This window comes from Grammomys surdaster, unplaced genomic scaffold, assembly GCF_004785775.1.
Source record: "Grammomys surdaster isolate TR1022 unplaced genomic scaffold, NIH_TR_1.0 126660, whole genome shotgun sequence".
Lineage (NCBI taxonomy): Eukaryota > Metazoa > Chordata > Mammalia > Rodentia > Muridae > Grammomys > Grammomys surdaster.
In genome coordinates this window covers 127,843-135,602 of record NW_021621449.1, presented here as the reverse complement: position 1 = coordinate 135,602, position 7,760 = coordinate 127,843, and the positions used below count along the sequence as shown (strand labels likewise).

Below are 7,760 nucleotides of genomic sequence, written 5' to 3'. Positions count from 1 at the left end.
AGGGGCCAGAGTATGACATCAGCTGTCTTTTTCTATTGCCCTCTGCCTTGTTGCCTTGAGACAGGGTCTCTCACTGAATCAGAAGTTCATCTTTTTGCCAAATTTTGGGATCAACCTGTATTCCCTCCCCAGTGCTAGTGTTATAGATACTTGAAGTCATGCCTGGGTTTTATGTGGGTGCTGGGGATTCAAACTTAGGACCTCATGCTTGAAGAGCAAATGCTCTTATCCACTAACCCATCTTCCCAGGCCCAGAAATGAAATATTTGAAGATTCTTCTCTGGCTGCTGTATAGTCCCGTTTGGCTGCACTCTCTCTAACAACTGGTTGTCATATGTTAGATGTACTGAAGGGAAGTCAGTTCAGCGTGCCCAAGGAGCTGTAAAGATCCAAGTGCATTATTTTGGAAGGGAACAATAATCTGGAAAGGAAAAAAAATACAGTTTGGTGAATGAACGTGAATACTACAGGATGGGGGGAAATGTTAATGGGATTATGAAGAGTGTAAGCCGGTTAATTATAATGGTGGGAGGTTAGGGCTGAGTAAACCGATGAGTCTCTCATCTCACAGGCATTTTAAATTAGCTTAATAAACCCTGTGAGTGTGGGGATGAGTATAATTCACACCACCCTTGGATTTTCGGCTTAGAGATAGCTTATCTACATTTTTATGATTAGGAACTATGTGTTGCCCCCACCTCTGTATTTTTTGCCTGCTCTTGACAAAAGGAAAAGGTTGAGATTCAGCACCGAAAACTGGGTTGTCTAAAATAAGGTAGCAGCTGCTTTGTAGTTCGCCTTGCTTGGTGTGAGGGCTAAATAAAAAAGGTAACGCGGTGAAGCATTTGGCACAGTACACGCACTGCATGTGGACATCAGATTCCGCCCACACTCTTCCTCCCTGGAATGATCCTTGCAAAAAAGCCACCTACTGAGACGATGGTCTTTTATGATGACCGCTTGGACAGTCCAGATGACTCAAGAGTATTGCCTTCCACAGCCTCAGAGCGGAAAAGCCAAGGGTGAGAGGCAAGCTAACTTCTCTTGGACAAAGGGTGTCCAGGCAGCCGTGGCTCTAATGACAAGCCCTGAGCTATTTCCTAAGGTGGCGGCCGTCCCAGGGTTCGGGTAACGGGCTTGCCAAGGAGGGGGCGGGGCGATTCCAGGTTTGGGAAAGGCCACTCCACTCCTGGGGCTTCCAGCGGTCCACGTCCTACGGCAAGCAGGAGGAGACAAACGCCGCCCCTCCTCGTCTGCACCTTCCTCGCTTAATATCGTGGCCCGGGCTCCCCGTGGACGCTTGGCCGTGGGTGTGTGTATGTAAGGGGCGGCGCTACGTGTGGCGCAACTTTGCCTCGGCACCCAGTTACCTTCGCGGCCTCGAGGCGCCGCACTTGTCGATCCTGGCACGCGGTCCCGTAGAGCCCCGTCGCGGGGCGCTTCCCAGTGGGACGAGGGAAAGCCCGGCGGCACGCGAGAGCCGGAGGCGGGACAAGGGCGCCGCGCGGGCGACAGGGGGCGGTGCTAGGTGTGCGCGGGGGGCGGGGCATGGTGACGTCGCGGGCGCCGGTCGTGCTGTGGCTGTGGCGGCGGCGGCGGCTGTGGTAGTGTTGGCGGCAGACTGTCCGGGAAGCAGTAGCAGCTACGGCAGCAGCAGCGGCGGCCCTGAGGAGAGTAAGGCGGCCGCGTCGGCAGCCGCTCGCTCGTCAGGCGGAACCTCGAACTGCCCGGAGGTCGCAGGCACCGAGGCATTTGTCGTTTCCTATCCGGCTCGGCGCTCCCGGCCCTGGCTGGGCAGGGCAGAGTGCCCCTGGGGAGGGGCGGAGCTGTAGGTGAGGCTTTGGGACCCCTCCCCCTCCTTTTTGGGCCGGGGGTGGGGAGGAGGATGGGGAGGTCGGGAGGGCGGACCCCGCCCCAGCGCACCGGAGCCCACCGGCGGCCGCGCCCTGCGGAGCTCCGGGATTGGGCGGGAGCGAAGGCGCTGGCGGTAGGGATCTCTGCTGGAGGTGGGAGGTGGGGGGCTTCTGGCGGCAGCGAGAGCGGGGAGTGGGAGGCATGATGTGGGGATATTGGGGAACCTTGGAGTTGGGGTGCGGCCAAGGTGGATCAGATGTAAAGTGTTTAAGATGATCTTATTATTTTGGACCTGGTGAGATAGAAGAGGAAAGGTTGTATTTCAGTTGGAAAACGAGGCATGGCTGTTGCCTTGGAGGTAGCTGGCGGGGGTACTGCAGCAGCAGAGCTCACGTTGCCACTTTAGGGTTTTGGTTCTTTTCTTGGCCAGATGAGTAGAATTCTCTGAGGGAAGAGAATCCCTTTGCGTTGACTTATGGTAGGTAAATTGTGAGCGTGAGTGAATGAGGTCTTTACACACAAGAAGGAAGATATTGGTGTTTAGACAACTTCATTCTATAGCCGCCAACCATGAAGGAGTGTGTCTCATTACTCTTAGTCCCTCAAAAGTGCTATCAGCTTTTCTTTTTCTATACCCCCCCTCAACCCCCGCTCTTGGGCTTGATCTCTTTGTACCAGTTTTAATTTTTGAGTTGACCCCTTAAGAAAAGGCCTGGAACTCAGGTAGTTTCTTTGCTAAGCGTATTTCAGAGTAATAGTTGCAGGTGGTTGCGGCTGATTGCTTTGAACTGTGAACAGTTCTGGTGGTGGTGATTGTATGAAAATTGCTTAAGGATTTAAAGTGCAACTGTCTCTTACACCTTGTTTTTCAATAGACCTTGATACATTTTGTGTTCATTTATAAATTGGAGGTGATTTTTTAAAAAGATTTTTACTTGAGATATATATATATATATATGATGAATACACTGTAGCTGTCCTCAGACACACCAGAAGAGGGCATCGGATCCCATTACAGATGGTTGTGAGCCACATGTCAGTGCTGGGAATTGAACTCAGGACCTCAGGAAGAGCAGTCAATGCTCTTAACTGCTGAGCCATTTTTCCAGCCCTGAGGTGATTATTTTTGGATTTAAAAAAAATGCATTTTGTATGCGTGTGTGCCAGCACTCGTGCACACACACAGGCTGGATCACTCCCTCCCTCTTTGAGGTCAAAGGTCAAAGCATTTGGGACTTGGTTCTCCCACTGTGGATGGCGAGGTTCAAACTTTGGTTGTTAGACTTGTGCCACACTTTTATCTGCTGAGTTATCTGGATGTCCCTATTTTTCAGATTTTTTTTTAAAGGTAAGGATTCACTCTATCCCAGTCTGGCCTTTAATTTATTGTGATTTTTCTGTCTCAGCCTTCCAAGAGCAGAGATTAGACATGACCTACCATGCCTGGCTTTCTTGAAGATTGCTTTTATTTTATTATTTTTAGTTGTACTTATTGTTATCTTTTTCCCCCTTTTGTTTTGTTGTTTTTCCAGACAGGATTTCTCAATGTAGCCCTGGCTGTCTTGGAACTTGCTCTGCAAACCAGGCTGGCCTCACACTCAAAGATCCGCCTGCTTCTGTCTTCCAAGTGCTAGGATTAATGGCATGTGCCACCGCACCTGGCTTTATTTCAGTCTTTACTAAACATTAAAAAAATGAAATAGAATTTTTTCTTTACATAAGTATCTCCATTTCTAAAGGATATTGTCAGAGTCAAGTGATTTTAAAATGTTCTTCTGGTACCCTGTGGGGACATGTATCTTACTTTGTTGGGAGACGTTACTAAGACAGTGTCCGTCAGGATTTTACTCTTTAGCACAATAAACCTAAATCTTTTATGGATTCTTGCTTCCTATTAGATTATAATAGTACATGTGTTATCACTTATGACGTAAACTATTTCTTGTTGAGAAAACAGGTCCTTTGATGAGTATATATTATAATATAATAAGAGGCACAGCTCTCAATAGTTCAGTAGTTATGGAGGAAGAAGAGAAACTGCTATAAAATCAAATTTAAACAGTAACTTTCCTACCGCATACCAGATTTTCTTGGGGAAGTGGCCAGGGGAGTACTTTTCTATAATCAAGAGGGAAATACATAGGTTAGGTTCAGTAGTTCTCCAACTGCCTGTTTTTCATGTTTACTTCATGAACAGACTCTGTTCTAGAAAACTACTTGTTTTCTAGACTAGAAAAAACTACTTGTAGAGATTGATAGGAAATGGAGGCAAAGATAGTTAACTGATGGAGTGTATAGATCAGTTTATAGTCGCTCTGGGTGGTCTGACTTCCACTTCTGCGCTCCTTGGGCACCTGCACTCATGTACTTCATTCATACTCTCCATCCTCATAACTGAACGTAAAAGAAATCTTTAGTGTCTTGTTGCTAGCTGAATGTGGTGGCTCACACCTGTCATTCCAGCCCTCAGGAGGCTGAGATTTCTTGAGTTTGAAGCTAGCCTGGGCTACATAGTGAGTTCCAGATCTTACTGGGCTATAGTGTAGAATTGTCTTTCTTTTTAAAATTAAGGTTGTTTGCCTCTTATCCCCTATGCTATACTTGTTGAGTCCACTGAAGTTTTTCTTCATTGCTAAAGTCATAGAGTACTATGTCAGTCTTGTAACTCAGCTTCAAACTAGAAATTTAAAAGTGTAGGTTTGGGGGTGGGGCATGGGATAGGGAGTTTCCGGAGGGGAGACTTGGAGAGGGGATAACATTTGAAATGTAAATAAAGAAAATAGCCAATTTAAAAAAAAAAAAGAAAAAAGAAAGATACAATCATTCACCTTTTTTTAAAAAAAAAAATTAAAAGTGAAAGTTCTCAGAGAAACAGCTGCTGTTTTATGCTGTTTACACTTTGTAGGAAGGAGTATGGGAGTTGTTAAATGTGTTTTATGTAGAAGCTATCAGAAACACTGATGGAGAAAGCAGGGAACAAAGTGCTATACGTAATCAAATAAGTAGCACATAAGCTATTTTGAGAGTGAAGGGCCATGATTGTGTGGAATGTAACTGAGTTGTATGGTGCTTGAGGTTTTCCATGTTTTGGAGCGTAAGTTCTGGAATTAGAATGTCCAGTCCTGGCCTTGTCATTGTATAGTGTAGGGGATATTGCTGCTTAGCCTTAGGCTTCTTTCTTTGCAAGACAAGGTTTCTCTGAATAGCACTGGCTGTCCTGGAACTAGCTCTGTAGATTAGGTTGGCTTTGAACTCAGATCCTCCTGCCTTTGCCTCCTAAGTTCTGGGACTAAAGTAAGTGCCACCATGCCTGACCTTAACCTTAATTTCTTTAAAAAAAAAAAAAAGATATATTTTTATATATCCATATATGTGAGTTTATGTATACCACATATATGCAGAGGGCCAGAGGGCATCGGCTCTCCTAGAGCTAACAGACTGTTGAGAACTGCCTGATGTGGGTCCTGGGAACAGAACCCATGACTCTGAAAGAGAGTAAATGCTCTTAGCTGTTGAGCCATCTCTCCAGCCCCAATTTCTGAATTCTAACCTCTGCCTAAAGTCTTCTAAAAAATTAGAATAATAGCAATAGTATTTAACCTTTTAGGATGGCTAAATGAGTTAATGTAGTTAAAACAGTTTTGACACATAATTAGCTTGTTAACACCTTTTGAACGTCATTCCTTGAGCATTATTTACTCATTCAGTTAAAATATACATGTTGAAGGCTGGGAGATGTTTCAGTAGGTATTGGCAGTTGTTGCCAAGCTGAACACTTGAGTTCAGTCCGCAGGACCGAAATGGTAGAAGAGAACTGATTCTTACAAGTTGTTGTCTGGCCTTCACATGTTCACCATACACACATGCACCAGTGCACACACAAATACAAAATAAATAATGTAATTATTAAATAAACACATACACAAACATTGAGCGTGTACTATGTGCCAAGTGTTTTAGGTGCTAGGACTCTAGTAGGGGGCAAGGCAGACAAATATTTGAAATCTCAGGGGCCGGAGAGATGGCTCAGCGGTTAAGAGCACTGACTGCTCTTCCAGAGGTTCTGAGTTCAGTTCCCAGCAACTACATGGTGGCTCACAACCATTTGTAATGGGATCCAATGCCCTCTTCTGGTGTGTCTGAAGACAACTACAGTGCATTCATATACATAAAATAAGTAAATAATTCATCTATATGACTATAAAGTGTGTACTTAGTATGAAAAAATATTGAAATCTCTTGGAACATTTATCCTAGCTGATATGATAAAATAGGTAAATGAATAAATTACACACATTGGATGTTAATAAGCATTGCCTTAGCTTCTTTTCTTGTTGCCATGTTAAACATCCTGGCAAAAATAACTTCAGGGAGAAAGGATTTGGCTTTTAGTTCAGAGGGATGCAGTTGATCATGGTGGGGAAGACACAGTAGCAGGGAGGAAAGGCATGGTGACAGGAGCAAGAAGCTTGTAGACCAGTGGAAATAACCCGAGTAAAGTAAGGGAGCCTTGTCCTCTGACTAGTGTTTTAGAAGAATGGCTGTTACGACTTTGTGGGACCTTAGGGCAGATGGGAGCTAGAAATAAGCACAGTAGGCAGGAGATTGGTGATGTTTCTGATGTGAATGGCTCTGACCAAGTGATAGGAAACGAAATAGTGAGAGGTAGTTGGATTTTGAGTATATATTGAGGGTAGAGAAGTTGTACTGATTGAATTTAGAATGCAAATATATTAAAGAATAAGTGAGGTTTTTGCTTGAACAACTAGTACGAGGGTGAAGACAGGAGTTGAAGCATGTTTAGGGGAATTCTGGAAGTTCAGGGGAGATATGCAAGAAAAGTAAGCGATTTCTTCTTGGATTTAAAACTGTGGCAGGTTGAGAGCATCAGATAGTGAGTTTAGATAGAGAAGAGATCCAAGCCTCTGAGCTCCAGGGACAGATTCATTTATGTATTCACCCTGTCCTGAAGTTAGAATGATTCTAGGTGCTCCTTAGGCATTGGGGGCGCAATAGCTAACCAATAAACAAACACCTCTAGTTTTATGGCCTTCACCTTACCAAAACCTGCAAGATATCCTGGAGAAATGCAGAGGAACTGACAGAGTAAAGTCACTGAATAAGAAGGAAAGCCAGAGCTGGGCGGTAGTGGTGCACACCTTTAATCCTAGCACTTGGGAGGCAGAGGCAGGTGGATTTCTGAGTTCGAGGCCAGCCTGGTCTACAGAGTGAGTTCCAGGACGGCCAGGGCTAAACAGAGAAACCCTGTCTAAAAAAAAAAAAAAAAAAAAAAAAAGAGAGAAGGAAAGCTAGAAACTCGTGATGTTCTACAGGAGGAAAAGAAATGATCAACTCTGTCACTGTTAGATGTGCCAGCATGTTGGGTACAAGAACTCAGCTTGACTGTAATGTCTAGCAACACAGATGACTGACTCAGTATCCTGGTGTGAGGTAGATGAGACAGGTACAAGCATCAGTCAGTTCTTTTATTTGCCTGGATTTATTAGAAAAGTTAAAAATGAACAAAGAAGATGTCTGTGATTTTTGTTTCTATTCTTATATATATAATATTATATGCTGAGATAGTAAATGTATCATATCAAGAACTCAGGGAACAGTTTCTTCCATTCCATCTTAATTTTTCTATTTCTCTTTTAATCACTATTTCTCTTTTTTTGTTAAAAACTTTTAAAAAAAACCCACATTATTCCATTGTAAGTGTATGGGTATTTTGCCTACTCTTATGTCTGTGCCCTCTATGCCCTGCGAGTGTGCATGGTGTCTGAGGTGTCTGGGAAGGGGCATTGGATCTCTTGAAACTGGAGTTATAGATGGTTGTGAGCTGCCAGATAGGTGCTGGGAATTGAACCCCAGTTCTTTGCAAGAGCAGCAGTGCATTGGACAAT

General features: G+C 44.4%; 1 protein-coding gene across 1 annotated transcript in view; it reads left to right on the top strand.

Annotated features, from left to right (window-relative positions):
* Positions 1-1,738: 1,738 nt before the first annotated feature.
* Erc1 (ELKS/RAB6-interacting/CAST family member 1) overlaps positions 1,739-7,760 on the top strand; it is a gene marked incomplete at its 3' end in the record, with an annotated part of 132,147 nt that continues 126,125 nt past the window's right edge. Inside the window, exon 1 of the mRNA XM_028761122.1 lies at positions 1,739-1,832. The remainder of the gene's footprint in view (positions 1,833-7,760) is intronic.